A 23,447-nucleotide genomic window follows, 5' to 3' on the forward strand; every position below is an offset into this window, starting at 1 on the left:
AATATGTATTTAAAGAAGACATTATATGGCTTTATTTTATTATAATATATTATGAAATCTCTGAAGGTCAATCTGTGTCAGTTAAATGCTCAGGATTTTATTTTAGGAGAAATACGATGAAAAAATATTTACATGAGAAATATTTTAAGATGATTTTAAGTATAATTTTATTATAATGTAAAATCTAACTACATATTTAAAAAATCTAAGATAAAGCATGGAGATTTTAAAAATGTATTAGCATTTTTAATGTATCATCTGTTTCAGTGAATTTACTGATGGAAGTAATCATTTAATAATATATACATATAAAAATATATATAATATATACATATAGCAAATCATTTTGTACACTTAAAACTAATACAATGTTAAATGTCAATTATATCTCAATAATTTTTAAAAGTCCACTAAGGAGTCTTTTCTATTTCAAACCTGTTATTTGATACTAGTAGCCCTGTGCATGAAACCGTGCACCAGTAGCTCTCTGTGGGGTCTGGTCGCTCTGCATCCGCTACCCAGAGGCTCTCCGTGGTCAGATGCAGAATGCTTGCCTCATTGCTGGGGTGACGAGGCAAGTGTTCCTAGTCCCAGTCTGTCCAGAGGCCCATGTTCGGCTGGGCATGGAACACTTGCCTCATTGCCACAGTGACGAAGCAAGCATTCCACCAGGCCACTCACGCTGCTCTCAGTGGCTGCCCCCCCTGGACTGGGGGACTCTGGCAGGGCTGAGAGGACTAGAAGCTGCCATCTTGTGGTTATGGGCACAGCCATCTTTATGATGGAATGATGGTTAATTTGTATATTTACCCTTTTATTAGATAGGATTAATTCTGATATGAATAGCAATAGTATGTCCCTGAGATGATGAAGATCAGTAAAATATATTTTTAGAAAGTGGTATTGAAAAGTGCTTTTTGCTGGTCATCTGTTTCATTTCATGCAGTGGCCAAAATAAAAAGCACTTACTGTTATTTTTGTTTGCATGGTTTTCAGTAAGAAATCACTCTCTGGTTCCATCACCCCACTCAGGATGCTAAGTAAACCTGTGGGGACAAACTCCATGAAGGAGTCCAAGAGGCCAAGTGATCAATTCTTTCCCAAAGGAGCAGGATATTGCTTATTGTCTACAGCCGTTTAAAGAAAATGAAAAAAATAACAAGGAAGAACAGTGAAGAAACTGCAAAGTTCCCAAAGTGTATGAAGCATTTACAGAACCATTTAATTTTCTCAGTCAAGATGTTGCAAATAATAATGTATAAATCATGTCATGCTTCTCTTTGTTAATGTTCCATCAGGTTCTTGTTTTAAGGGAAAACAAAGACCCTGTTGCTTGAGTGTTTTCCTTTATTCAGTATGATGACTTTTCAGCATTTCTATTTCTATTAATACTTTGTTACCACTTTTCATGTTTCAAGAGCTAAAAGGGCAAATTAATTCAAGTTGTTTACAATTCAGTGTGATTAATATGTGTTGAGTATCTACTATGTGCCTAGATTGAAATGCAACAGTGGATAAAGCAAAGATCCCTTTCTCATGGAATTTATAGTGCAGTAGAGACAGATAATAAACTATAAGTGCATAAATAAGTCAAGTATTTAGTAAATTAATCAGTGATAAGTGATGGTGAATTCCAAAGGCTGAAGCAGGGAGTAGGGAATTACAATATTTAGTAGAGGCGAAAGTAGGTTCTCTGGGAAGGTGAAATTGTGAGAAAAGACTTGAAAGAGGCAACAAGTTAGCCAAGACCATATCTGGCAAAGAATATAGAGTTTCCCAAAAATGTATACATATACTTTGAATAATTATAAAGGCAGTGTTTATTAAAATAAATTTCATTTTCAAAATTGAACTATCAGTTGGTAAAGTGTGTATACATTTTTTTATGGGGGACACCCGTTATTTCGGGCAGAGGATGTAGCTACAGCAAAAACCCTAATGTGGGAGTGTCCCTGGAAAATGGAGGCAAAGATAATTGTGTCTGGACCAAAGTGAGGAGTTGGTAGTGTAAAGAGTTCATGGATTATGGGATTTGAAGATTGGACATTTTAGTGCCTTTTACTCTGAGTAGGATAAAGATCTATTGAAGGGTTTGAACTAAAGTCAGACATGCCCTAACTTGTTTTAATAGGATCGTTCTGGTATCCATGTTGAGAAGAGACTGAAGGAAAGTAAAGATAGAAGGACGAAGACCAATTAGGAGGCTATTGGCATAATCCTGGTAAATGTTGATAGTGATTCTGAGTAATGAGAAATAGATTCTGAATAGGAACCAAAGAACTTTATTGTTAATTGATGCATTTGAGGAATAGCCACCAATTTAATTGTGCTAACTAACTACACCATTTATTCAAGAACCTCCATAACTCATAAATATGTACTATTTTTTCCTAAAATCTCTAAATAACTGGAGTCAGATTAAAAAAAAAAAAAAAGTTCTAATTCAGACCCAGAAAAAGAGAGAGATTGTTAAGAACATTGAAAAGATGGTAGACAAGGCTAGAATAATTAAAATATCAATTAAATCAGGCTGAGCATGTGTGATACAGACATCAGAAGCTAGATTATCCTAGTAGTACAGGACTTGGGACAAGGTAAAAAGATAGAAATCACAGCAAAGAGTGTTTTAATGTGTAGCTTTACCAAAAAAAGTATAAAAATTATATTCAAAATATTACTTTTAAAAGTTAATTATATTTGATTAATTAGGTAATGTATTTATTATCTATCAGTGTATAACAAAATATCCTCAAATTTACCCGCTTTAAACAGACATTTCTTATCTCATAGATTTGTGGGTTAGAAATCCAAGCAGTTTTAGCTGGGTGCCTCTGGGTTAGGGTCTCTCATGAGATGCCATCAGGTGTTGGTAGGGACTATAGTCATCTCAGTTGAGGAAAAATTCATTTCTGAGCTTTTGGCTTGCCTCAGATCCTCATCAGATATCACTTCATTTTTTGTTAATTTCTCCATGAGGCTACTCATGACACTACTGTTGGGTTTCCCCTAAGAAAGTTCAGTGAAAGAGGGAAAGACAGAGAGACAGAGATGATATAGATAGGCAGACAGATAATAGATAGATAGATGATAGATAGATAAATGGATGGATGGGTAGATAGATGATAGATATAGATAGATAGATAGATAGATAGATAGATAGATAGATGATAGATAGAAGACATCTAAGGTGGAAACCAGTCTTCCTGTAACCTATGAAATGACATCTCAACACCCTTTGTTACATTGTTATTCTTAAAAACTGGAACTCAAGAGAATAAGATTATACATGGACATGAATGCAAGGAGGCCAAGAACACTGGTACCATCTTGGGATTAGTTACCACAAGGGCAATCCATGGCACAAAAATTTAGGTGATATATACCTAAATAATAGCTACAATAGACTCATGCAGTTCTTCAAATTTGGTATTCTCTGTTAACTAGATAAATCATAAATTTCAGTCTAACTAATATGGTTAACTAGTCAGTTTCCATTAATTGTTCTGAGTGCACACATCCATTCATTGTTAAAGTTTGGTTACCACAAAATGTTTCAATGTCTAGAAAACCAAATTTTGGAGTAAATATGGCTATAATGCCAAAAATAGTGTACATTCATTTTCTGAATACCCTATTGTAAAAATATCACAATCTTTTGTACCACTTGTAATAGATTTATAAATGTACCTTTTAATTTTTTTCTTTTTCAGAAAATAACAAATGAATTATATTACTTTCTGAAGTTCAGTAAGAAGAAGCAAATAATTTATTTTTCTCCTAAAAAAGTTCATGATATTTTTTCACAGTTGAATAGAGACTAGGGAATGTTTAATTAATTGCTTAGTATCTACATTCAATTATTTCATATCTTAGCATTTAAGTTAAAAATCAACAACTACTCTGGAAATACTTTAGAACTGTGTTTAGTGTGGTAAAATACACATAAAATAAAATATATCACTATAACTCCTTTAAGTGTAAGGTTCAGTAGTATTAAGTACCTTTACATTGCTGTGCAGCCAAACTCCAGAACTTTTCATTGCACAAAACTGAAACTCTCCATTTATGAAGCAATAAATGTCTATTCTCTGCCCCACAATCTTTTGCAACCACCATTTTACTTTCCGTCTCTAGGAATTTGACTGTTCTAGGTTCCTTTTATAGGTAGAATAATTCAGTATTTGTATTTTTGTGACTGAATAATTTTATTTAGCATAATGCCTTCAAGGTTCATTCATATTATAGGATGTGTCAGAATTTTCTTCTTTTTTTAAGGCTGAAAAATATTCCATAATATGTATATATCATCGTAGATATGTTTATCTACAAAATCAGGTTGCTACATTTTTGGCTTGTATAAACAATGCTACTATAAACATGGCTGTACAAATGTCTCTTTGAAACCTTGCTTCTAATTCTTTGGGTATATACCCAGAAGTGAAATTGATTAATCAAAAAGTAATTACACTTCTTTTTTTGAGCAAACATTTTACTGCTTTTTATACCAGGTGCACCATTTTACATTCCAATCAACTGTGCACAAAGATTCTAATTGTACCATAAATTTACCAAAACTTATTTTCTGTTTCATTGATAGTAGCCATTCTGATATGTGAGAGATGACATCTTTTTTAAAAAAAATACATTTTATTAATTTTTCACAGAGAGGAAGGGAGAGGAATAGAGAGCTAGAAACATTGTTGAGAGAGATACATGGACCAGCTGCCTCCTGCACACCCCCCACTGGGGATGTGCCCACAACCAATGTACATGCCCTTGACTGGAATCAAACTTGGGACCTTTCAGTCCACAGACCGATGCTCTATCCACTGAGCCAAACCAGTCTCGGCGAGAGATGACATCTTATTGTGATTTTGATTTGCATTTCCCTAAAGATTAATGATATTGAACATATTTTCATATTTTTTTGCCATTTGTTATCTTCTTTGGAAAAATGTCTATTCAAATCTTTTGCCCATTTTATTTTTTTCTTCATTTTTCTTAAGGTATTACGTATGTGTCCTTATCATCCTATTGTTCCCCCAACCTCCCATTCATGCCCTCACCCCTTGTTGACTGTGTCCATTGGTTAGGCTTAGTATATGCATGCATGCAAGTCCTTTGGTTGATCTCTCCCCCTTACCCGACCCTCCTTTACCTTCCCTCTGAGGTTTGATGGTCTGAAAGATGCTTCTCTGTCTCTGGATCTGTTTTTGTTCATCAGTTTATGTTGTTCATTATATTCTATAAATGAGTGAGATCATGTAATATTTTTCTTTCTCTGACCGGTTTATTTCACTTAGCATAATGCTCTCCAGTTCCATTCATGCTGTGCTAATGGTAAGAACTCCTTTTTTTACCACAGTATAGTATTCCGTTGTGTAGATGTATCATAGTTTTTTAATCCACACATCTGCTAATGGGCACTTAGGCTGTTTCCAAATCTTAGCTACAGTAAGTTGTGCTACTATGAACACAGGAGTACAAATATCCTTTGTGATTGGTGTTTCTAGTTTCTTGGGATATGTTCCTAGGAGTGGGATCACTGGGTCAAATGGGAGTTTCATTTTCAATTTTTGAGAAAACTCCATACTGTTCTCCACCAATCTGTATTCCAATCAGCAGTGCACAAGGGTTCCTTGTTCTCCAAATCCTCTCCAGCACTTGTTTGTTGATTTGTTGATGATAGCCATTCTGACAGTTGTGAGATGGTACAGCATTGTCATTTTAATTACTGACTTTGAGCATGTTTTCATATGCCTCTTGGTCTTCCTTATGTCTTCTTTCAAAAGGTATCTATTTAGGTCTGTTGCCCATTTTTTTTAATTGGATCATTTATCTTTCTTTTATTGAGTTGTATGAGTTCCCTGTAAATGTTGAAGATTAAACCCTTATCAAAGGTATCATTGGCAAATATGTTTTTCCATGGATTGGGCTTTCTTGTTTTGTTGATAGTTTTGTTGTTGTTGTTGCTGTGCAAAACTTTTTATTTTGATGTAGTCCTATTTGTTTATTTTCTCTTTAGTTTTCATTCCCTTAGAAGCTGTATCAGTGAAGAAATTGCTTCAACATATGTCTGAGATTTTGCTGCCTGTGGATTCCTCTAGTATTTTTATGGTTTCCCATCATATGTTTAAGTCCTTTATTTATTTTGAGGTGTTTTCTGTTTGTTTGTTTGTTTGTTTTGTGTTTTTTGTTCTGTTTTGTTTTGTTTTTGTATGGTGTTAAGTTGCTGGTCTGGTTTCATTTTTTTTTTTTTTTTTTTTTTTTGGCATGTATCTGTCCAATTTTCCCAATACCATTTATTGAAGAGACTTTCTTGACTCCATTGTATGTTCTTGCCTCCTTTGTCAAATATTAACTGAGCATAATGGCTTATGTTGATTTCTGGGTTCTCTATTCTATTCCATTGATCTATACATCTGTTCTTGTGCCAGTACCAGGCTGTTTTGAGAACAGTGGCTTTGCAATACAGTTTGAAATCTGGTATTGATATCCCACCTACTTTGTTCTTCTTTCTCAGGATTGCTGCAGCTATTCAGGGTCTTTTTTAATTCCAGATGAATTTTTAGAGAGTTCGTTCTAGGTCTCTGAAAGATGCCATTGATATTTTAACAGAGATTGCATTGAATCTATAGATTGCTTTGGGTAGTATGGACATTTTAATGATGTTGATCCTACCAATCTATAAACATGATATGTTCTTCCATCTGTTTATGTCTTCCTCTATCTCTTTTTTAGGTGTCCTATAGTTTTCCCTTTGCTCATTTTAAACTATTTTGTTTTGTTGTTAGATAGTAAGAGTTTTTAAAATATATATTCTTAATGTTAATTCCTTATTAAATATGTTTTGAAAATATTTTTTCTATTTTATTCATTGTTTTTTACTCAATTGCTTTTGTCCTTTGAGGCACAGACATTAAAAATTTTGATATCCTGTACTTTTATTAGTTCTATTAATAGCAAAGCAAGAGGTCACTCTCTCTCTCTACAACTTAGAAATTAGTAGGGTAGTGGTCATATGAGTTTCAGTATAAATTAGATTTTATAAATCTTTATATACCTTCTTTTAAAATATATATTTTTTATTGATTTCAGAGAGGAAGGAAGAGTAAGAGATAGAAATATCAATAATGGGAGAGAATCATTGATTGGTTCCTTACTGCATGCCCTCTACTGGGGATCAAGCCTGCAACCAGGGCATGTGTTCCTGGCCAGAATTGAACCTGGACCCTTTAGTCAGCAGGCAGGCACTCTATCCACTGAGCCAAACCAACTAGGACTCTATATACCTTTTGATGACCTACCAGGATCCAACAAGTTAGTTTATGTGAGGGATTTTGACTTGCTTTAACAGGCATAGAGTGTCATAAATAATGGAATAGAAGAAAGGTAAGATATTGAAAAATTTATGAGGCTAGTGGATTTTCATAGTCATGTGACACTTTTGAGAAAAAACAAGTATCACTTTGAGGTGTAGTGGATTAAACAAGCAACACCCGCTTTTCCTTCTCTGGCCTTGGCACAATCCATTTATCTTATATACATTTACTAATTAAATGCTGTTTAGTCTTTATATTTTCTCATGTAGATGTGTTGCTTTGCATTTGACTGAGTATTGGCTTCTAGAGTGCAAAGGCCATGCCTAGGTAACCAGCCAAGGCAGACCTATGTTTCACGAGGCATATTCAAGAATTATGACAATGATGAAATTTAAAAGCATTATGCACCTGGACATTGTGAAAACATCTCTTGGATAAGCAGGCAAACAGAACTTACATAGGTCAAACCAAATGAAAAAGATATTGGGTCAATGCAGACAAGTATGTAAGAACTCAAGGAATCTGCCGTTTGTCCTAATCTTGTTCTATATGGAAGCCTGAAAAGGTACATCTCCTAACTTTTATGACTCTAATTTTCTAAATTTAGGAATCTGGTTTACTTATTTAGCTTTTATATCCCAAGTTTCTTGCCTTCATTGGCTTTATTCTGTCTGTCATTCACTTTTCTTTCTGTATTCATAAACTGAAAAATATTAGAGCTTATGATGTGTCAAAAACATTAAAGGCAAAGCAAGCAAATAATTCTTGCTCTATTAGAATTGACAGGATAATTAGAGGATAAAAAGTAAAAAATAGAAAAGTACAAAAGAATGTGACAAGTATTTGATAAGTAAAACATAGATTGCTATAATAGTATAAAGGAGAATTTCTAAACTAGTTCTTTAGTATAAAGGAAAGTTTCCCCAAAGAAGTTATGTCTAGGTAAGACTTGAATTGTATACATAATTTAGCCAGAGGAAGAGTATATGTGTGTGTGTGTGGGGGGGGGGGTCTAATTAATTCAAAAGGAAGAGACTGCAAAGTTCTGAAGGAGAGAGAATGGCTGACAGAGATAGAGGAAGAGGGAAAGGAGAAGATGAAGAAAAGGAAGAGGATGGAGAGAGAAGGGGGTAAGGGAAGGAAAAGAATATTGAAAAAGAGGAGAGGGAAGGGAAAGGAAGATGAAAGTAGAGAAGAGGAAAGAGAGAGGAGGGCAGGGGAAGGGAGAAGATATCTTAAAATCTAAATGGTTGGAAAATTTAAAATGACAAAGAAGAATAGTAAAGAGAGCCCACAAAGTAAAGAATCATGTGAAGCTAAAGAATTTTAACTTATCTTCAATGTAATAAAAAGCAATTGATAAGGGAAAGCACAATAAGATTTACCTCATACCTGTTAGAATGGCTATTATCAAAAAGAGAAGAAATAAGTGTTGGATGTGGAGAAATAATTGTTGGTATAAATGTAAATTGGTTCAGCTACTATGGAAAACAATATGAAAATTCCTCAAAAGATTAAAAATAGAACTACAATGTGATCCATACATATTATAAGAACTACCATACATATTATTAATGGCTAAATAATATTTAGTGGTATATTGTTTAACCATTAACAAAGAATGAAATCTTGCCCTTTGAAACAACATGGTGGTCCTAGCCAGTTTGGCTCAGTGAAAGGGTTCTGGGTTAGATTCTGCTCACAGGCATTTACCTTGGTTGTGGGCTCAGTTCCTAATAGGAGGCATGCAGGAGGCAGCTGATTGATGTTTCGCTCTCATAATTGTTTTTAACTCTCTATCCCTCTCCCTTTCTCTATGTAAAAATCAATTATATTAAAATTTTAAAAAAGAAACAACATGATGGGCCTTGAGGGCATTATGCTAAGTGAAATAACTCAGAAAAAGAAAAAAAACAAATGCCATAATATCCAACTTATATGTGGAATCTTTTAAAAAAAGAAACTGAGTTCATAGATATAGAGTACAGATTGATGGTTGCCAGAGGTAGGGGGTTGAAGGTGGGCTGAACTGTTTTGAAGATTAATCAAGACTCTACATTAGATTAACAGTCTTTATACCCACCTGAAATGAAAGAGCGCTGATAGCTGAATTTAACACTTTAATTTTCCAAAGATTGTTCAAGTGAATATTCTTGGTGAGCTCACTATTGAGTGCAATAGAAGGCTAGTCCAGCCAGCATGTTCATTAACTTGTCAAGTGTATACAAAAGTCTCCACACAAGCTATGTTTTAAAAATCTTTGTGAGTGCATGTATATAAAGATAAATACATGGACTATCTCTAAACAATTCATAAGAACCTTGGAAGGAACAAAGGCTGGCTGCACTGAGGGAGAAATAGGCACGTGGGGCACCAAGGATGTAAGAAGAGAGACTTTTTATTGTGTACCTTTTTTTATTTCAAGTTCTCTGCCATTTGCCTATGTTAACTATTCAAAATGAATTTTTAAAAACGAAGTCTTTGCACAAGATTCAACAAAGGAGAGACAGAAAGGAGGATGTAAGAGAGGAACAGAAGCCAAAAGGGGGGGGGGGGAAGAGGATTTGAGAAGGAATGGAAAGAGAAAAGGAGGAAAAAGGAAGCATTTACCAGTAGTCACTGCCCTATTACTACAAAATTATCCGGGTCTGAAATCTGCTTTTCTTTCTATCCTTCCCTGCAACGTCTGGGTCTAGTTCAAATCTTCATCCTTTCTTGGCAGTTGACTACCACAGATGTCTTTCCATCTTCCTTGATTCCAATGTTGTCTGCTCAAACCTGTCCTCCATCCAGCTACCCCACCATAACCTCCTCAGTGGGCTCCACCATCTACAGAATGCAGTTCCTCCCTGCCTCTCCATCTTGAACTCTCATTCCCTCCTACTTTGCATTTGAAATTCCAGCAACATTCAACCACTTGTTTTTTCTGTAGCTCCATATGCTATTTCTTACTCATCGTGTTCATGTTGTTCATAGCACCTAAAAAGCTCTATGGCCTCCCTTTCCATTTAAGTTATTGTCTTATAATTATCTGTTTGTATGCCTGCTTTTCTTCCTGGACTGCAATATGCTGTGTTTATATTAGTATGATCAGGGCCCACTATTTGACCTGATGCGTTAAAGATGCTCAATATTGACTAACATTAAAAGAGATAGTGTCCTCAACCTACCTCTCTGTGACCCTAAGAAAGGCATTGTATCTCTTACTTGTTTGCTAAATGTAAGAGCATAATATTCCTAAAGAATTTTTCTCTTCTGAGAATATCTATTAGTTAATTTTGCATTGTGGTCAGATCCCAAAGGTGCTGTTGTCCATATCAATGTCATAATCTTGACTCCTCACATTTTTACTACAGAAATGTTCAAACATACTCCAAAAAAGAAAAAAAAAATTGGTGAACCCTAAGTGTTAACATCTTGCCAACTTTATTTCATTTACCCTCCCAGTCACATAAGTTGAAAGCAAATTTCAACCATTGTAGCTTTTCACCTATAAGCTCTTCACTATGCTTCTGCAACACATACACATTTTTTAAGTATAACAACTATGACAATAATGGATATTTTATCTATATCTTAATCTATGTTACTGTGGTTTTTTAATTTTTTTAAAAAAGTGCTTTTATTAAGGGAGAGGAATAGAGAGGCAGAAACATCAATCAGCTGCCTCCTGCACACCCCTTACTGGGGATTGAGACAAAAACGTGAATATATGCCCTGAAAGGGAATCAAAAGTGACCCCCTATCAGGGGTCCTCAAACTTTTTAAAGTGGGGGCCAGATCACGGTCCCTCAGAGAGCTGGAGGGCCGGACTATATGAACTACTAATTCCTACTGTAACACCTCGGCTGCACTCACTGCCCAAAAAACCTGGCGGGCCGAATTAGACTCCTCTGCGGGCCGCATGTGGCCCGCAGGCTGTAGTTTGAAGACCCCTGCTAGTTCATGGGTTGACACTCAACCACTGAGCCACCCTTGTCAGGCTATCTTAACATTTTTAATAATTCTATTAATCTACATTTCAAAATAATTTTGAACATGTTTAAATATTTTGTGGACATTTCTCTTGACAGTAACTGGCAATGGTTTGACAAAAATCAGCAGCATGCTTTCCTTTAGGGGGCCAAGGTCAGGCCTGACGCGTATTAAAAGAACTCCTAGCTATGTCAATCAAACTAACATTGCTAATTCCTTCACTCTCAGATGCTCTAAATTTCTACCTACCTTTTTCTACAGGAAATATTAGTCTTTTTATTTGAATTATTAAAGGAAACCCCAGAGCAATAAAACACTTCTCTTTTAAAACTACCATGCTACGGTGATTGACACAAAAATAATCCTTATTCAAATGGTATGTAAGCTGTTTTAAATGGCTCAGGAAACTCATAGTCAATATTAGTTCAATTCAGAAACTTTAGGGGGGGGGGGGCGGGAAGGAAAGTTGAAGTCAAGAAATATAATTGGTGACAACCTGCTTCCCAGGATGAAATATAGACACAGCAGTTTCACTTTTGGAGTTACCTGCAATTCCCTGGAGGAACATATGCCTCCCCTAGGAATATTAGCTACAGCTACCAAGTAAGTAAACACTCTGTTTAGGCTGAAGTGCCATTTTTTTATTGCCAGTTAAAGAAAATAAACTCACTTACTTAAAAAAATTATCACAAAAACCCCAGTGGTTTTGTTTTATGGTATATGAAAGACTGGGTACAGGTGAGAAGAAAATAAAAGCCAATAACCAAACTACCCAACTAAGTCTATTAATCATAAAAAAGATTGTACAGGGTTTTAAATCTGCTGATTTGTTCTGGTAACTCAGATTCACTTTAGAGAATTAAAAAAAAAAAAAGTTAATGCTGACAATTAAACCGAGGGGGGAAAAACAGAAACTAAAAACATACTGTTGTAATATGCTTATAGCCCCTAAAGAAATAGTAAAAATAATTTGTCCTGTTTTGTCCTGTTTCACTTTTTTTTTTTTTTTCACTTTAATTGAGTATGTCAATAGCATTAACTACACAAGTCTACTGCTTGGTTTTTAACCAGTGGATACTATTCATTTTACATAATTTAGCAGTATGTTTTATATACACATACAATCATATATGCAAGTTGGCACAAGAAGAGGAAGTAATAAAATATTTTTAACTGCTTACACTTAAATATAGATGAAACACTAATAAACGGAGCCCACAACAGTAATTTTGACTGCTTTTACATCACTTTAAAATTTGTTTTTTTGCAAAACAAGCTTTGAAAGATTTAATAGAAAAGACAAAGTGTGAAGGAAGATCTCTGGGTTAGGGGAAATCTTTCATGGCTTTTACTACTACTGCAAAGTTTTATCTTTGAGTAGCACTATAGTTTCTCAATGACATTTTAATTTATTTCATTTGACTTCACAATTATCTATGAGGTAGACAAAGCTCCTCATTACCCATTATGCTCTAAAGTTCAGAGAAATTACAGAACAGGTAACTCTTCTGGGTTAATAGACTTGTTATACCCCTTGATCTGAGTTTTCATTACACGAATGTACACATATGTAAACTTTCATCATGCTATACACTTACAGTTTGTGCAATAACAATATTAAAAAGCAATATGCTCAAAATGATAAGCAGGTGAACTAGAGAGGTTTTTATATACTGTGTAGTAATGTTTAAGTCCTATTAAGCAAATAGTCAGTAGGAGTTTCTTGCTAAAATAATATGGCTATCAGTTAAATAATAAGTGAATTTTCACTAAAGTGTAAGAAATTTTACTGACTGTATCTTACTAAACAAAATGAAAAATAATTTCCCAGTTTGGTAGTCAATGTCCACATCTCTTTGAGTAAGATAGTACATAAGGTAATTTCGTTGACAAATTAATGTCCAATTACATTAGTAGCTGCTCAATTAAAAAAAAAATAGAACCAAACTAGTTTTTCCTTTTTTTTTTTTTTTCCAATTTAGCCATGTTAACTCTTGCCTCAATGGACCACAAGTTGATTATAAATCAACATTCAATTAGTCTATTTAAATGGAGTGAATTTGTCATTCAGTTAATCAGAATTAATGTGGAGAAATTTGGAGTGCATGTTGGGTCAGAGTATAATGAGACATGCACAGCTTTAGAGTAGTGAGTGTAGACTAGAGAGGGCTAACAGACATTTCAACACTGACTTGTCTATAACCTTACAAGTCAGACATTTCTGAAAACTCAAATTAATTATCTAGTGACAATATATAGTGCCCAAGTTAAAATATTTACTACAGCTCAATTTTGTAAAACATTACATGAGTAATGAGCATAACTCTAAGATATCCAGACAGTTACTAGCTATCTTTGACATTTTATGTTAATAACATCATTCTCTCTTTCTCATATATTTAAACGTTTTCTTCAATCTGCATCAATTTTAGTAGACTGTAACCATGGTTAAGGATCTTCTTCTTCCACTTTACAGTGCTTGCTTAAATAAGCTTTTTTTTATAACCTCTGACCAGGTGAAATCTCTATTTTACACTTTTATAACACTGTAAACCATTCCATCTTAGTATTTAACACATTATCATTTTACTCAGACATGTAATTTTATACAAAGAAAATGGCAGAGATAAAACCTAACTACGGTACATGCTCCTTGAAGGAATGTAGCATGAATGCTGTTACATAATACTGTATTTCATTAGCTTTACACAGATCCTGGAGCATAGGAGATATTCAATTAATATTTGTTAAGTGAATGAATGAATATTGCCTGTTCTCTGCCAGGAATAGTCCCAGGTATTTGAGAAAAAAATAAATAAAACATACAAATACAAAAAGTTTCCACTATTTTTTAAACCTTTATTTTAATAGTAATTTGGCACTGACAATTTTTATTATCAGGGAGATTATTGAAGTTTATTTTTGTAGTACATACTATACTTTCTAAAATCAATAGCACATAAACAAGACTTTTTTTCTGTTTAATTTTCTTGCTAAAGAATCCAAATATAGTTTCTCTTCATTTGACATGCAGATAGAGTGTATGAGCAATCTTTGCTTTTAGACCAACACTTTTAATATTTTGAGGGAAAAAGAACATTAAAACAATGCCTCCACAAAATGTTACTCTTTTATAATTTATGGAATGCCTAATCTCAATGCTTCAAGGTCTCCCAAAACTGGCATTGGATTAGCAATAGTCTTGCAAAGTTTTCATGATCATTTGACTTTCTGATTGGGACCTGGGAAGAGAAAGGTGGTCTTTCTTATCACTCCACCTCCTGGTAACCACACTCTGTAATAAACAGTCTTCTATATTGATTACGTAAATAGCATGTGTAGAAAGAAAAGCTACTACCCCCTAACCTTTGTAGTTTTTGTGCAAATAATGTTCATGATCATCAAAATATATAAGACTACAGAATGCAGGCCTTACCTAGACTTGCTGATAACTTTGATTTTTTTTAATCTCAATTCAGTCTTCTGAATAATTGAATAATTGAAAAATGCAAGCTAAAATGTTATTTATAATATTTATTTATTTTTAGAGAGAAAGGAAAGGAATGGGATAGATAGTTATGTAGATGACAGAGAAACTTCATTGATCAGCAGCCTCTGCACAACCCCTACTGGGGATCAAGCCTGCAACCTGGACATGTGCCCTGACTGGGAATTGAACCAGTGACCTCCTGGTTTCGGGTCAGTGCTCAAACACTGAGTCACACTGGTTTGGCAATTTATCATATTTTTATTGAAATATAGTTAGCAACAAACAAAGTAGAGACAGGCAGTGAAAATGGGAAGAATCAGAAAGAAAACATTTCTAAAATAAGATTTTACGGTATAAAAAAACATCCTAAATTGGAAACCCATTTGTCTCTAATAATAAATCCATCAATGGCATTCATATCATTTCTATAATATTTAAACAAGCCTTATTTTTCTATTTATACATATCAACTCCTTGAGTCAAGGGTGTTGATATTTTCCTAAGTGGAAAATGGGTCTAATCTACAAATTTATAGTGTATTTTCTGTTTATGAATGTAATTTATCTTCAACTTCTGCAATATTTCAAGTACAATTCATAATCTTGAGTAGCTAGTGGCAACTAATATGTAAGAATTACATTAAAAAATTTCCAAGTGCTCTGCATGGGGCCTTATCAACAGCTGATAGAACACCTAGCACCCAATAATCCATGGGACTTTCCCATCTATAAAACCTCCTATTATTATTTTTTTAAATATAATTTTAGTGATTTCAGAGAGAAAATGAGGAGAGAGAGATAGAAACATCAATGATGAGAGAATCATTGATTGACTGCCTCCTGCACACACAACTCTGCCCCCGACTGGGGATCAAGCCTGCAACCAGTCATGTGCCGTGACTGGGAATCGAACCATGACCTTCTGATTCATAGGTCGAGGCTCAACCACTGAGCCATGCCAGGCAGGCTCTTACTCTTCTTCAGCATTCCAGATTGTATACCTCAGGGTTTCTTCATTATTTCACTATTAGAGGCCAAGCACATAAAATCCGTGCATTCTGGGGAGGGGGGTTCCTCAGCCTGGCCTGCACCCTGTCACAGTCCAGGAGCCCTCAGAGGATGTCCTATGGCTTAGGCCAGCTCCCCACAACAGTCAGTCGGATACCCTTAGCACTGCCATGGAGGTGGGAGAGGCTCCCATCACTGCCACTGCATTCCACAGCAGGGAGCCCAGCTCAGGGCTTCTGGCTGAGTGGAGTGCACTGACTATCAGGGGGAAGCTCCTGCATTGACTTGCCCCCTGGTAGTCAGTGCATGTAATAGCAACTGGTCGTTCTACCATTTGGTCTATTTGCATATTATGCTTTTATTATATAGGATAGCTTGTTACATTGAAAAAAAAATCAAGATTTACAATCATGCACCACTAAACAACGAGGATTTCAAATGCACCGTTAGGCTATTTTGTCATTGTTGAAATCACAGAGTGCACTTACACAAATCTAGATGATCTAGCCTATGACACACCTAGGCTATAAACCTATACTACATGTTATTATACTGAATACTGTAGGCAATTGTAACACAATGGCGTTTATGTATCTAAACATATCTAAAAATATAAAAGGGACAGTAAACATGTGATATGAAAGATTAAAAATGGCACACCTATAACCTATACAGGGCACTTAGCAAGAATGAGCTTCAGGACATGAAGTCACTCTGGGTTAGTCACTGAATGAGTGGTGAGTGACTATGCAGACCCTAGGACATTTCTGTACATTATGTTAGACTTTACCATATAAACACTGTAAACTATAGAATACACTAAATTTGTAAAACAACACAAGCTTAAATCAGGCACAAGAGAAAAAAATGCAACCAGCAGACAGAGTAAACGAGATGTGTGAGGCTTGCTGTTGTCATGACATGGTATACTGTTTTACAGTGAACTTTTTTCATAAGTAGAAAAAATATACTCTAAATAATGATGAAAATTGTCCTATATAATAAAAGTCTAATATGCTAGGTGTCCAATCATCTGATCGTTTCTACAGGGAGCTAGCCTAAGCCATCAGTCAGACATCTCCTGAGGGCTCCCAGACTGTGAGAGGGTGCGAGCTGGACTAAAGGACCCCCCCAAAAAAAATGCATGAATTTTGTGCACCAGGCTTCTAGTACTATATAAAATATAGAAACCAGTAACATGGTCTTTTATTATCATTTTATACAACCAGCAGTGTAGCATCACCTCAAACACATGAGCAGTGCATTACACTGTGTTAGCTACAACATGACTAGGCAAGAGGAATTTTCAGCTGTATTATAATCTTATGGCACCACTGTGGTGTATGTGGTCTATCAATGACCAAAAGGCATGACTATTAATTGAATATGTAGAGCAGCTTGACTTTGACAGCAATCGAGGATCTACTTGCCCCTTCCAATCCACTATGCTAATTCAGAATTTAACAACAACAAAGAATTCAACAAATGGCTATTCTACCCTATTACAAATCTAGACAAAGCCTTTTAGGAATAAATGACATCTGTAGTTGGACAGTAATATGTCACTCTAAGACCTATAGCAGTTTCCCATTAATAAAAAGGTTCTTCAAACTGGGGAAACTCACAAGGTACAGGAGCACCTTTTGTTTACAATTTCTAACCCACATGAACATTGAAGAGGCTTGACTAAAGATAATAAGGTTGTACTTTTTTTGGCATTTCAAATTGGAATTAATAAATAATGTCTTATTTGATTAACTCTTAACACAAATTAAAAGCAAATAGTTCCCATACAATAAGTCAGATTCTATCATTTTAAATAAATGTGATAGTACAATTCAATATTTATTTTTAATTTTTTTCTATGACTAAATAGACACCAGTTAATGGGTTTCTAAAAAAGAAGGAGATTCAGTAACCATCACTTAAACAGCTCATTATCTGTTTCAGACAAGCTTTTTATGAATTTTAATTCAGAATTAGAGAAGGGTGAATAGAAACTGTAGTCACTGGTCTTTTTTTTAATATATTTTTATTGATTTTTTACAGAGAGGACGGGAGAGAGATAGAGAGCTAGAAACATCGATGAGAGAGAAACATCAACCAGCTGCCTACCGGGGATGTGCCCACAACCAATGTACATGCCCTTGACTGGAATCGAACCTGGGACCTTTCAGTCCGCAGACCGACGCTGAGCCAAACTGGCTCCAGCGTCACTGGTGTTTTCATAAGAAGACCCACTACCTTAGGTCCATTTTCCAACTGGAGTCATGAAGAATGTTGTTTCTGCCTTTTCAGAAAGGCCTTCATTTAAATTATCTAAGCAAGTATCGTCTTTTGTGGGGTTTTTTTTTTTTTTTTCAACTCTATTTTAGTGTTCTTTGCCCCTGCTGCCAGCTCACTGTTTTACAAGTAATGTTAAATGTGATAATGAGTAATGACATCTATTCATGGAAAATGTGAAAGGTCAGAAGTTACAATATTTTTTTTTCTTTAGGAAAATATGTCTCAACAAATCAGTACAGATCCATTTTTATAAAATAAATAATTTTTTTCTTAAATTTTAGAGTGCCCATTTCTTCCTTCTCCTCCCCACCACTTCAGTCTTATTAATTACACAAGCTTTTTCATGGTAGTTTAAGTGCAAAGAAATGTTTCATCTCTTATTTTTATTCATTAAAATGCAAATGATGTAGGGTTTTCTGATTGTTTAATCCCCTGGGAGCCTTTAGCTATGCAGCATTGAGTACATGTTTTTAAAGTGAATTCTTTCATGTACTTCATCTTCTCCCTTCCAATATGCAGAGTACAATGAATGATTACTGTTAAGCCAGAAAAGCAAGATTTGTATGGAGATTAAAAATGACCTTGCTTTCTTAGTCTCCATCTGGGATGAGCTGTATGATGCACAGAGCCATTTTTAAAATTTCTGGTTGCACATGTGATTTCCATAGCTCTTCCAAGTTAGGATTTCAAAGCTATTTAATTGGCATTGGTTGTGTTTTTTGAGCTAACAAACAAACTACTACTTGTGTAATTAATGTAAAAAATGATTCACTATGAAAGTCTATAAGTTTTAAAAATATAGAAATACTAGAGGCCCAGTGCACGAAATTGGTGTACAGGGGAGGGGGGTTCCCTCTGCCCAGTCTGAAACATCTCTAATTGGGGACAACTTGGGGGATGTCTGACTCCTGGTTTTGGCCTGATCCCACAGGGTTTGAGCAGAAACCAGCAGTTGGACATCCCTCTCACAATCTGGGACTTCTGGCTCCTAACCGCTCACTTGCCTGCATGCCTGATTGCACCTAACCACTCTGCATTCCTACCTGATCACCCCCAACTGCCCTCTCCTGCTGGCCTGATCACAACTAACTGTCCTTTCTGGAGGCCTGGTTGTCCCTAACTGCTATCTTATGCCAGTCTGATCTCCCCCAACTGTTCTCCCCTGCTGGCCTGGTCACCCCCAACAGCCCTCCCCTGGATGCCTGCAAAAACCTTCCCCTGCCAGGCTCATCTCACCTACAATGGCCCTCTGCTGCCAGCCTGATCACCCCCAACGGCCCTCCTCTACAGGCCTGTGCTCGATCCCAACTGCCCTCCCCTGCAGCCTAATCTTGTCCCCAACTGCCCTTCCCTGCTGGCAAGTTTTCCCCCAAAGGCCCTCCCCTGCAGATTTGGTTCTAATTAGTTGGTTTCTATGCTAGTCAGTGTATCCAGGCCTAACTTCAGGCCTCATCCGCAGCTGCCATGGCAGCTGTAAATCAGGCCCTGCCTCGCTCTTGGGCCTATCTTCAGGCCTGATCAGCAGCATCCATCACTATGCTACACCATCACTACGCCACACCCACAAGCCATGCCCACCAGCCACACCCACCAAGCAATAAGAGAGAGAATGCAAATAAACCCAACCAAGATGGCTACAGCCACAGAGAACAGGAGAGAGGCTTGGGTTTCCCAGGCAATGGAGGAAGCCAAGCTTTCCACCTGCCCTTGCTGGCCTAGGCCTCCACTCAAGGCTACAAAGTTTCAGTTATATTGTAGAAGGTAAACAAATCCAAACGGAAATGGCTGCTGGCCAAAGTGTGAGCAGGAGGCTTGGCTCTGCTCCAGGCTACAAAGTATCAATTGTAGAAAGTAAGTAAGTCCCAGATACCAGGGCCTCCACTTGGGTCACCGGGGGAGGGAGAGGGTGTGCATGGCCAGCCTGCAAACCACCACAGGCCCCTTACTCAGGATGCCCCAGGCCCCAATGAAACCCCCTCCCTGGTCTGGAACACCCTTCAGGGCAAACCAGCTGGCCCCCACCCATGCCCCAGGCCTCTATCCTATCTAATAAAAGAATAATATGCAGATTGACCATCATTCCAACACACAAGATGGCTGCCCCAATGTTGCTGAAGATCCTGCCCCCATGTGGCCACAAGATGGCCACCATAATTTGGCCAAAAGAGGAGGGCAGTTGGGAGGCACCAGGCCTTCAAGGGAGGGCAGTTTAGAGGGACTAGGCCTGCAAGCAAGGGCAGTTGAAGGCAATCTACCCTGCATGGGAGGGCAGTTAGGGGTGACAAGACTGGCAGAGGAGGGAAGTTGGTGGCAAACGGGCTGGCAGGGGAGTAGTTAGACATCAATCTGGCTGGTAGAGGAGTGGTTAGGGGGTGATCAGTCTGGCAGGCAGAACAGTTAGGGGCAATCAGGAAGGCAGACAGGAGAGCAGTTGGGAGCCAGCAGTCCTGAATTTTGAGAGGGATGTCCAAATGCCTGTTTAGGCCCAATCCAACTGGTGGGGTCAGGCCCAAACGGGAAGTCAGACATCCCTCAAGGGTTCCCAGATTGGAGAGAGTACAGATTGGGCTGAGGAACTACCCCCTCCCCCCTGCCCCCATGCACAAATTTCATGCACCAGGCCTCTAATATATATATATTACGGAGGTTCCACTGGGGTGTGGGGCATCCTAAGTAAGGGGCCTGTGGTGGTTTGCAGGCTGGTCACGCACCCCCCTTCGGCGACCCAAGTGGAGGCCCTGGTATCTGGGATTTATTTACTTTCTACAGTTGATACTGTAGACATGTTTGTTCTAGGCCATACTGTGTCATGTAGCCTTCCTTGGCTCATCTCAGACTTCATTAAATTTACCTAGTTTGAGCCTTATATCTTCAAATCCTCTGTCAATGTAATAAACTAATCTACCATACACACATATTTATATACATACATACACACATATACGTACATACATACATACATACATTTTGGGGGATATCATTTATATTTTCTCAGCTTTACACTGAGTGATATAAACATGTCTTTTTAAGGTTATTTACCTTTATCCAAATATCTCTGTCTGTAAAAGCAAGGTAAAATAGAATTCTACTCTTCTTTAGTATCTTCCTTTCCTCCTCTGTCTCCCAGCAATACTTACCCTCTAGGCCAAGCATGTCAAACTCAAAGGCTAACATAGGCTAAATAAACAAGGTTTAAGTTTATGTGGGCCACAAAAAAACAAAAGCTTCAATTTTTATAGAAACATAGGTTTAGTTTGATAGAATCATACTGAATACAAATGGCTAAAATAAATGAGTAATCATTAACATAAAATAATAAAACATTTTAATAAAAATTAATATTTTTTCTTAAGCATTAACTTACCAGACACTGAATAACTGAACAAATTAATAAGCTTAACGTAAATAAACCTATTTTTCTTTTTCTTCAAAAGCAAAATATTTCTTCTGCACACCAAACAAGTCAGTCCAAGGCTAATGACATGGCAATTGGCTGCTAAAAGATTGGCTGCTAGTATTAGTGGAGAGATATGGTGCGCCAGAATGTAAGGCAGGTAAGGAAAATCAATGCAACATGATCATAGTAATCAGTAATTAATGAATGTTACAGTTCATTATTAATAACTACAGGCCCAGTGAATAAAATTCATGTGCAGCAAGGGTGTCCCTCAGCCCAACCTGCACCCTCTCCAATCTGGGAACACTTGAGGGGTTTCCGACTGCCCGTTTAGGGATCGGGCCTAAACGGGCAATCTGACATCCTTCTCACAATCCAGGACTGCTGGCTCCCAACTGTTTGCCTTCCTGCCTTCCTTATTGCCCCTAACTCCTTCTGCCTGCCAGCCTAATCACCCCCTAACCTGATTAATGCTTAACTACTCCCCTGCCAGCCTGTTTGCCCCTAACTGCCCTCCCCTGCCAGCCTGGTCTCCCTTAACTACTCTTCCCTGCAGGCCTGGTCCCTCACAACTGTTCTCCCCTGCAGGCCTGGGTCCCTCCCAACTGCCTTTCCCTGCGGCCTGGTCACCTACAACTTTCCTTCTATGCTGTGGAGAGATATGGTGCGCCAGAATGTAAGGCAGGTAAGGAAAATCAATGCAACACCATCATAGTAATCAGAAGGGGAAAGAGTCCTACCGAGTCCCCTTTTCTATAATTTATAAATGCTGCAGATCTGTGTGCCTTGATTGGTCCTATCTCCTTCTGATCTGGTCACTATAGCAACTCCTGAGCTCAAAGGTTGAACCTCACATGGGACACTGAGGCTTTGCTCTCTCATTGTTCTATTCCCTCTGGGCTTTCTTCCTCTTTTCCTTTATTCTGAAAATGTGTGTCTTTTGCTACTCCCACCTCCTTTAATTTATGGAAATGTAACTGCTCCAGCTCCCTTGTCTTATGGAAATGTATACCTTTTGGCAACTCACTAGCCCTCTGTTTTTTCCATGGATCCCTAAATTTTTAAAATATCCTAAATCTGCCTATTTCACCTCCCAAAATTCTTATTTTGCCAAAAAAAAAAAAACTTCTTTCAAAATTGGCCACATTGCCCTAGCTGGTTTGGCTTAGCGGTAAAGGGTCCTGGATTCAATTCCAGTCAAGGGAGCATGCTGGGGTTATGGGCTCAATCCCCAAGTAGTGGGCATTCAGGAAGCAGCTGATCCATGATGCTCTCTCATCATTGGTGTTTCTACCTCTATCTCCCTCTCCCTTCTTCTCTGAAATCAGTAAAAATATATTTCCTTTTCTTTTTAAAAAAAGAAAAGGAAAGTAGGCCACATGGAACAAATAAGTAGAAAAAGTTTCATACAGAAACAACAAATTCACAGAAACCTTCTAGAAACAATCAGTGCCTTTCCTATTAATAGATTCAAAAATGCATGGATGAAGAGAAAACTGAAGGTTCATAAAAATTAGGCCTTATATCTTATATACCTAGAAAGGTAATCCAATGTTCTATCACAAGAGATTTGATTTATAAAGGATTCATAATAGAAGCAGAGCAAACCAAGCACTTAAAAAAAAAAAAAAGTTGAACTTGTCAAAATTTCAAAAGCCCTTCTGACACTTGGCAGTGCATTTCCTGGAACTGTGAGTTCACGGTATGAGAAATACAGAAATACTACATAGATTTTTAATGCATTAAAAATTTCCCCTTTGCTAGGGTTTTAAGGCTAAAGTGCATTGGCTTTGTTGCCTGAGCTTGTAGCTCTATCATTCTCCTGTCTGTACTTAGTATTTTTTATTTTGAATCAGAGGCTAAGTTGGTTTTATAATTGCTCACAATTTATTTTACTGTGAATATATTCAAGCTTCTTTAAAATATATGACTGGACTTAGGGCTGGGATGGTATCTTTCATTTCTTTGGC

This window comes from Pipistrellus hanaki (assembly GCF_964339955.1).
Source record: "Pipistrellus hanaki genome assembly, chromosome: 2".
In the NCBI taxonomy this organism is placed as follows: Eukaryota; Metazoa; Chordata; class Mammalia; order Chiroptera; family Vespertilionidae; genus Pipistrellus; species Pipistrellus hanaki.